Raw genomic sequence first — 7,757 nt, 5'->3', positions numbered from 1 at the left:
CGCCCCGCCGACCGCGCCCGCCGGCGTCAGCCGCGTCTCCGTCGTCCCAGGCCAGCGCCGCCTGCCTCCCGTCCTTCTCCTCCTTTCCCCTCCTCCGGTCCTCTCGCCTCACCTCGCTCGCTCTCTGTTGCCCCGCAGGGAACCACCACCGCGCAACGGAGCTTCGTCGCCACCGGCGTCGAGCTCGCCGCCCCACCTCCTTCTGTCGCCGGGAATGGACGGATCCAGTGGATCCCGTCCAGATCCGCGGCTCTCCGCAGGTCCCGACTCACCGCGCCGCCCCACTCGCCGGACCTCTTCACGCCACCGGCCTCCCCTGTCTCCGCGCGTGAGCGCGAGGACAACGCCATCGGTCGTCGCCGACCACGTGGGCCCGCAAGCCCAGGCCCAGCCGCATCGCGCCTCCGGCCCAGCCCAGCGTCCAGATCCGGCCTGCCTCCAGCCTCCTACACCTACCGGGCCAAGAGCCCATGGGTGAGCGCCCCTCCAGCCCCTCCCCTGTGCACTGCTGGCCCAGCCAGATTCGGCCCAGAGTAGTTTTTTTTTCGTTCTGCGAATTTGCTAATTATCCAGGGAATTACAGATTTGCAGAAAAGTCCCTAGAGTTCATGCATTTAATAACTCATCAACCATGCATCATATCAAAATGTTTTATATATGTAAAATGCTCAGAAAATTGTGTAGATTAATAATATGCCACTTTCATCTATGTTAAAAATGTTTAACATGCTGTTTGTGTTTATTTTGCATAATGCCATGCTAAAATGATTTATTTCATAACTAAATAACCGTAGCTCGGTTTTAAATAAACTTTATATGTAAATGGGGTGGAAAAATGCCTAGTTTAACATGGTCCACTTTATGTTGCTGTTTAACAACATTAAAATTGTGTTTAGGGCAGAACAGTACCGAATCTAAAATATGCATATGGGGATTTTCCGGAATTATTGTTTGTTGTTTCCGGCCTCATTTAAACTTGCCTAAATAGATGGCTTTCTTATGCTTCACCCCCTTGCCATGCTAATAACATTTAATACTATTGGGTACATAAACAAGATTAAACTAAATATGTCAATGTGGTGTTTTGTCAATATGCAACTCGTTGCATATTGATCTCCACTTAACTTGTAGTATTGTTTGTTTCACTTGCCATGCCATGCCTTATTAAACCGGACATGCATCATACTTGTTTGTGAATCATGCCATGTTTATGCTTGTGCATTTACCATGTTGTTTGTTTCTTTCCGGTGTTGCTTCTTAGTTCCAGTAATGTTGCGATTGTGAGGATTCGTTCGACTACGTTCGCTTGTCTTCTTCATGGACTCGTTATTCTTCCTTGCGGGATTTCAGGCAAGATGACCGCTACCCTGGATCTCACTACTATCATTGCTATGCTAGTTGCTTCGTTCTATCGCTTTGCTACGCTACCTATCATCTGTTTGTCAAGCCATCCCATGTTGCCATGAACCTCTAACCTTTGACACCTTTCCTATGCAAACCGTTGTTTGGCTATGTTACCGCTTTGCTCAGCCCCTCTTATAGCGTTGCTAGTTGCAGGTGAAGTTGAAGATTGCTCCATGGTGGACAGAATTATGTTGGGATATCACAATATCTCTTATATTATTAATGCATCTATATATTTGGTAAAGGGTGGAAGGCTCGGCCTTATGCCTAGTGTTTTGTTCCACTCTTGCCGCCCTAGTTTCCATCATACCGGTGTTATGTTCCCGGATTTTGCGTTCCTTACGCGGTCGGGTGATTTATGGGACCCCCTTGACAGTTCGCTTTGAATAAAACTCCTCCACCAAGGCCCAACCTTGGTTTTACCATTTGCCTCACCACCACCTATATTTCCCTTGGGAGTAATTAACCCAAGGGTCATCTTTATTACAGCCCCCCCTCCGGGCCAGTGCTTGTCTAAGTGTTGGTCCGAACCAGAGCCACTTGCAGCGCCACCTCGGGGAAACTCGAGGGCTGGTTTTAGTTGTACGTAGTGTTCATCCGGTGTTGCCCTGAGAACGAGATATGTGCAGCTCCTATCGGGATTGTCGGCGCATCGGGCGGTCTTACTGGTCTTGTTTTACCATTGTCGAAATGTCTTGTAAACCGGGATTCCGAGTCTGATCGGGTCTTCCTGGGAGAAGGTCTATTCCTTCGTTGATCGCGAGAGCTTGTCATGGGCTAAGTTGGGACACCCCTGCAGGGTATAATCTTTCGAAAGCCGTGCCTGAGGTTATAGGCAGATGGGAATTTGTTAATGTCCGGTTGTAGATAACTTGACACCAGATCCGAATTAAAATGCATCAACCGTGTGTGTAGCCGTGATGGTCTCTTTTCGGCGGAGTCCGGGAAGTGAACACGGTTTCTAGGTTATGTTTGACGTAAGTAGGAGTTCAGGATCACTTCTTGATCATTGCTAGTTTCACGACCGTTCCATTTGCTCTCTTCTCGCTCTTATTTGCGTATGCTAGCCACCATATATGCTTAGTCGCTGCTGCAGCCTCACCACTTTACCCCTTACTTTCCTTTTAAGCTTTGCTAGTCTTGATACCCATGGTAATGGGATTGCTGAGTCCTCGTGGCTCACAGGTTACTACAACAACAGTTGCAGGTACAGGTTTTGTGATGATCATGACGCGAGAGTGATGCTTGCTTGCGTTGAGTTCTTCTTCTGCTTCTTCGATCGGGGGATAGGTTCCAGGTCGGCAGCCTGGGCTAGCAGGGTGGATGTTGTTTGAGTTTCTGTTTGTGTTTCATCCGTAGTCGGATGCTGATCTCATGTATGATGTATTGTTGTATTCGTGTGGCATTGTATGCCTTATGTATGTATCCCCATCTATTATGTAATGTTGATGTAATGATATCCACCTTGCAAAAGTGTTTCAATATGCGGGTCTATCCTTGGTGGGACCTTCGAGTTCCTTTTGGATAGGGTCGCATATTGGGCGTGACAGAGTCCTACTAGGACTCCCAGTCCTAGTAGGATTCGGCCCCCCATCTTTTTTCCATCTCATGGAGGGGGAAAAGGGGAAAGGAGAGGGAAGAGGAGAAGGAAAGGCGGGCGCATCCCTCCCCTAGTCCAATTCAGACTCCCCATGGGAGGGGGTGCGACCACCCCTTGTAGGCTGCCTCCCCTCTCCCCTATGGCCCATGTAGGCCCAACAATTCCTCAGGGGGGTTCTAGTAACCTCCCGGTACTCTGAAAAATACCTGAACCTTTCCGAAACCATTCCGGTGTCTGAATACTACCGTCCAATATATCAATCTTTACCTCTTGACCATTTCGAGACTCCTCGTCATGTCCGTGATCTTATCCGGGACTCCGAACAACCTTCGGTCACCAAAACACATAACCCATATAATACATATCGCCATCGAACATTAAGCGTGCGGACCCTACGGGTTCAAGAACTATGTAGACATGACCGAGACACCTCTCTGGTCAATAACCAATAGCGGAACCTGGATGCTCGTATTGGTTCCCACATATTCTACGAAGATCTTTATCGGTCGAACCGCAATGTCAACATAGTTATTCCCTTTGTCACCGGTATGTTACTTGCCCGAGATTCGATCGTCGGTATCTACATACCTAGTTCAATCTCGTTACCAGCAAGTCTCTTTACTCGTTCTGTAGTGCATCATCCCGTAACTAACTCATTAGTCACATTGCTTGCAAGGCTTCATATGATGTGCATTACCGAGAGGGTCCAGAGATACCTCTCTGATACTCGAAGTAAAAAATCCTAATCTCGATCTATGCCAACCCAACAAACACCCTCGGAGATTCCTGTAGAGCATCTTTATAATTACCCAGTTATGTTGTGACATTTGATAGCACAGAAGGTATTCCTCCGGTATCCGGGAGTTGCATAATATCATAATCGGAGGAATACATATTTGACACGAAGAAAGCAGTAGCAATAAATTTGAACAATCATTATGCTGAGCTAACGGATGGGTCTTGTCCATCACATTATCACATCATTCCACTAATGATGGAATTTGTCCATGGCTAGGAAACTTAACCATCTTTGATCGACGAGCTAATCTAGTAGAGGCATACTAGGGACACAGTGTTTTGTCTATGTATTCACACATGTATCAAGTTTCCGGTTAATACAATTCTGGGATGAATAATAAATATTTATCATGAATAAGGAAATATAAAATAACAACTTTATTATTGCCTCTAGGGCATATTTCCTTCAGCATTAGCTTTTTGAAAACCGAGCCGACTCCGGTCATGGCGGGCGATGGCGGCGTCTACGTCGTTACCTTGATGAAGGCATCATCAAGCAACTATCGTCAACCTGCTCGTGCCGCTCCGGGAGAAATCCTAAGATCACCGGATCGGATGATGGCGGCGCTGTGGTGTCATGTTCTCTCTTGGGGGCATCGTTTGTGGAGCGGCGCCGCATGGAAGAGGCGTGAGGTGGTGTGGTGTGCCTTCTCTCGCGTCGACGACGGCGAGTCTCGGCGGCATGGAGCAGCGGGGTCTCGGCGTTGGACTTGGCGTGATGGCCTCGCGCAGGGAGGTGGCGCTGTCTGGCGCCATGGTGGCGTCAACAGCTGACCTGGCAAGGTGTTTGCGTCAGTACCTGCTCTGAAGATGGTTAGATGGATGACGGCGGCGGTAGCCTCGGTGAGTGCGCCGGACCGGTGTGTGACCCATTCCTGACATGTGGCTGGGATGGGGCATCCGGCATTAGATGTTAGATTTTGGTGCGATGTTTATTTGGTATTAGGCTCGGACATTCAGCACCCCTGCATCAAGGGGATAGTAGTAGCGATAGGTGTCGCCTAGATGGTGGCTTTAGGCTTATTGATGTAATGCTTTGTAAGGTCTCTGAGAATAATTAATAAAATGGCTACATGCATCACCCAGATGCAGAGGCTGGGGTAATCCTCCTTTTCTAAAAGAATAAAAAAAATAGCTTTCTGATGCGAAGAGGGGTTAAATCATGAAAGCAATCGGCCGAGCAGCACCACTGCCACGGATTGAAAGAGGCGTGCTTCAAATTTATACAAGTCCAGTCCCCCTCATGTCTGCAAACATTAATGGCATCTAATGGCTGGGATCATGTCTTTGAGACCTACCCCTCGGTTTTAAAGGAGCTCATTGCCAAGCTTGCTTCCAACCACCGGAACTAACACTTTCTGTATGCAGTACATGTAACTTGGTTAGATCTGAAGTGACGGTCTTATGCATATGTGGGATCCTCTAGAGAGACTGTAGTCTGTGTGACTTGCTTTTGTCTTGTCATCTATATAATTTGCGTATGTGCTGGGCAAAGTGTCTCTTGATGGAGTGGTTGGTCTGTAATTTCTTTCAGGTGTAAGCGCAAATTGATCTGGCATTACAACAGTATGGAAGTTCCTCCATCTAATTGTTGTATCCTCATATATATTTCTCTGTTTATTAGGTGTGTCGTACATCGTTCCTTTGTGCCCTCCCTATTATGAAAACCTTATTCTAGCTATTCTAAAGAAGAACAATGTTGATGTTTCTAGAAAGTCATCTTATGATCCTGGAATTAAGGGAACGAATCTGGATAACAGAATAGTTGACCAAGAATTCTGGTTACCATGACAGTGATAGTGTGAGGTCCAGTACCTAGGAGCCTTCTCCTGGATGCCTGATGTTCTCCTGGGTCGGGCGCCCTTCATCGCAGAGGAAGGTCAGAGCTTGAAGATTCTGCAAATTTTAGTGTTGTTGTAGTTGTGCCCTGTACCAGGTTTCTGAACACACATTTCCTTGTTGTGTATTAATTATTCCAGTATATAAACAAATGTCAGTCAAAACCTGGACTGGGTATTAATTAATTCCATGTTTATGAACATCAATGTTAGTTTACAGAAACCAGGGGATATGATTCATCACCCTATCTGCTTGCATGCTCTGGAACACTCACTATGGAGGTACAAACATATACACAATATCTCACTTTCTGTGTGTCTTTGTGTTGAAAGCCACACAGTTGAAAGCCCCAATATCTCATTCTTGTTCTGCCCCAGTTGAAAGCCATTTTCCATATTACTCTCCAGATTACCGGTTGTGAGGATGTCTCAGAGGTTGATGTTGGGGGCTGAAATGTGGTGTAGGAAAATTAACAAGATGAACAAATTCCCTTTCTTATCATCGGCATGTGAGTTAGTGAAAGTGCAACTATCCCTGGGTGGTTTTGGTAATTCCTAACAACATATAGCTCATTGAGTTAATGCTATTTCAAGATAAATATTTCAGGAAAGCTCAATGATTGGCATGGCATGGATGAGAAAAGTGGACCCCTCAAAATGCTAAGGACAAAAGGATTGGCTTAAGCTCAAAGCACAAGACTCTACATTTTCTATTTTAGTGATCCAAGATCACATTGAGTCTATAGGAAAAATCAATACTATCAAGGAGGGATGAGGTGTTGCTTATTGAGGTTCTTGCTCAAAATGCTTAGTGATATGCTCCGAAGCCCTCAACTACTTTCTCACATCCACCTATGACCCAAACCAAAAGTCAAACTCGGCCCCACCGATTCTTTCTATCTGGCGCCACCGAGTTCAGATGTCATAGCCACTGCCACAAACCCTAGTCAAATCAGTCTCACCGAGATGGGATTGTAATCTCTCTGTTTCCCTTCGTAACGTTTTGGTCCAACCAATATGAGCGATCGGTCCCACCGAGATTGCAATGCAAACTCTTTGTTTCCCTTTCGTAACGTTTCGGTCTAACCGAGATGAGTGAATCGGTCCCACCGAGTTTGCCTGACCAATTCTCTGGTTAGCTTATTATCAAAATCGGTCTCATCGAGTTTGTGTAGTCGGTCTCATCGAGATTACGTTATGCCCTAACCCTAATGATGTCGGCCTCATCGAGTTGACATGTCGGTCCCACCGAAAATCCTAACGGTCACATTGTTTGCTAAATCGGTCCGACCGAGTTTCAGGATTCGGTCCCACTGAGATTGGTAAGTTGTGTGTAACGGTTAGATTTTGTGTAGAGGCTATATATACCCCTCCACCCCTCTTCATTCGTGGAGAGAGCCATCAGAACATGCCTACACTTCCAACTTACATTTTCTGAGAGAGAACCACCTACACTTGTGTTGAGGTCAAGATATTCCAATCCTACCATATGAATCTTGATCTCTAGCCTTCCCCAACTTGCTTTCCACTCAAACCTTCTTTCCATCAAATCTAAATCCTGTGAGAGAGAGTTGAGTGTTGGGGAGACTATCATTTGAAGCACAAGAGCAAGGAGTTCATCATCAACACACCATTTGTTACTTCTTGGAGAGTGGTGTCTCCTAAATTGGCTAGGTGTCACTTGGGAGCCTCCGACAAGATTGTGGATTTGAACCAATGAGTTTGTACGGACAAGGAGATCGCCTACTTTGTGAAGATCTACCCCTAGTGACGCAAGCCCTTCGTGGGCGACGGACATGGTGGGATAGACAAGGTTGCTTCTTCGTGGGTGGAGCCCTCAGTGGACTCGCGCAGCCGTTACCCTTCGTGGGTTGAAGTCTCCATCAACGTGGATGTACGATAGCACCACATATCGGAACCACGGCTCAAAAATCTCCGTGTCTCCAATTGCGTTTGTCTCCTCAAACTCCTCCCCTTTACCTTCATGTGCAATTGTTTTACATTCCGCTAGAATTGCATGTGTAGGTTGATTGCTTGACTTGTGTTATGTTGCTAAAATCTGCCAAGAATTAAAATTGGAAAAAGGCAAGTTTTTATTTGGTTAAGTAGTCTAATCT

Source organism: Triticum dicoccoides, chromosome 7B (assembly GCF_002162155.2).
Source record: "Triticum dicoccoides isolate Atlit2015 ecotype Zavitan chromosome 7B, WEW_v2.0, whole genome shotgun sequence".
Taxonomy (NCBI): Eukaryota; Viridiplantae; Streptophyta; class Magnoliopsida; order Poales; family Poaceae; genus Triticum; species Triticum dicoccoides.
The sequence above is the reverse complement of the archived record's forward strand: the minus strand, read 5'-3'. Positions refer to the sequence as shown.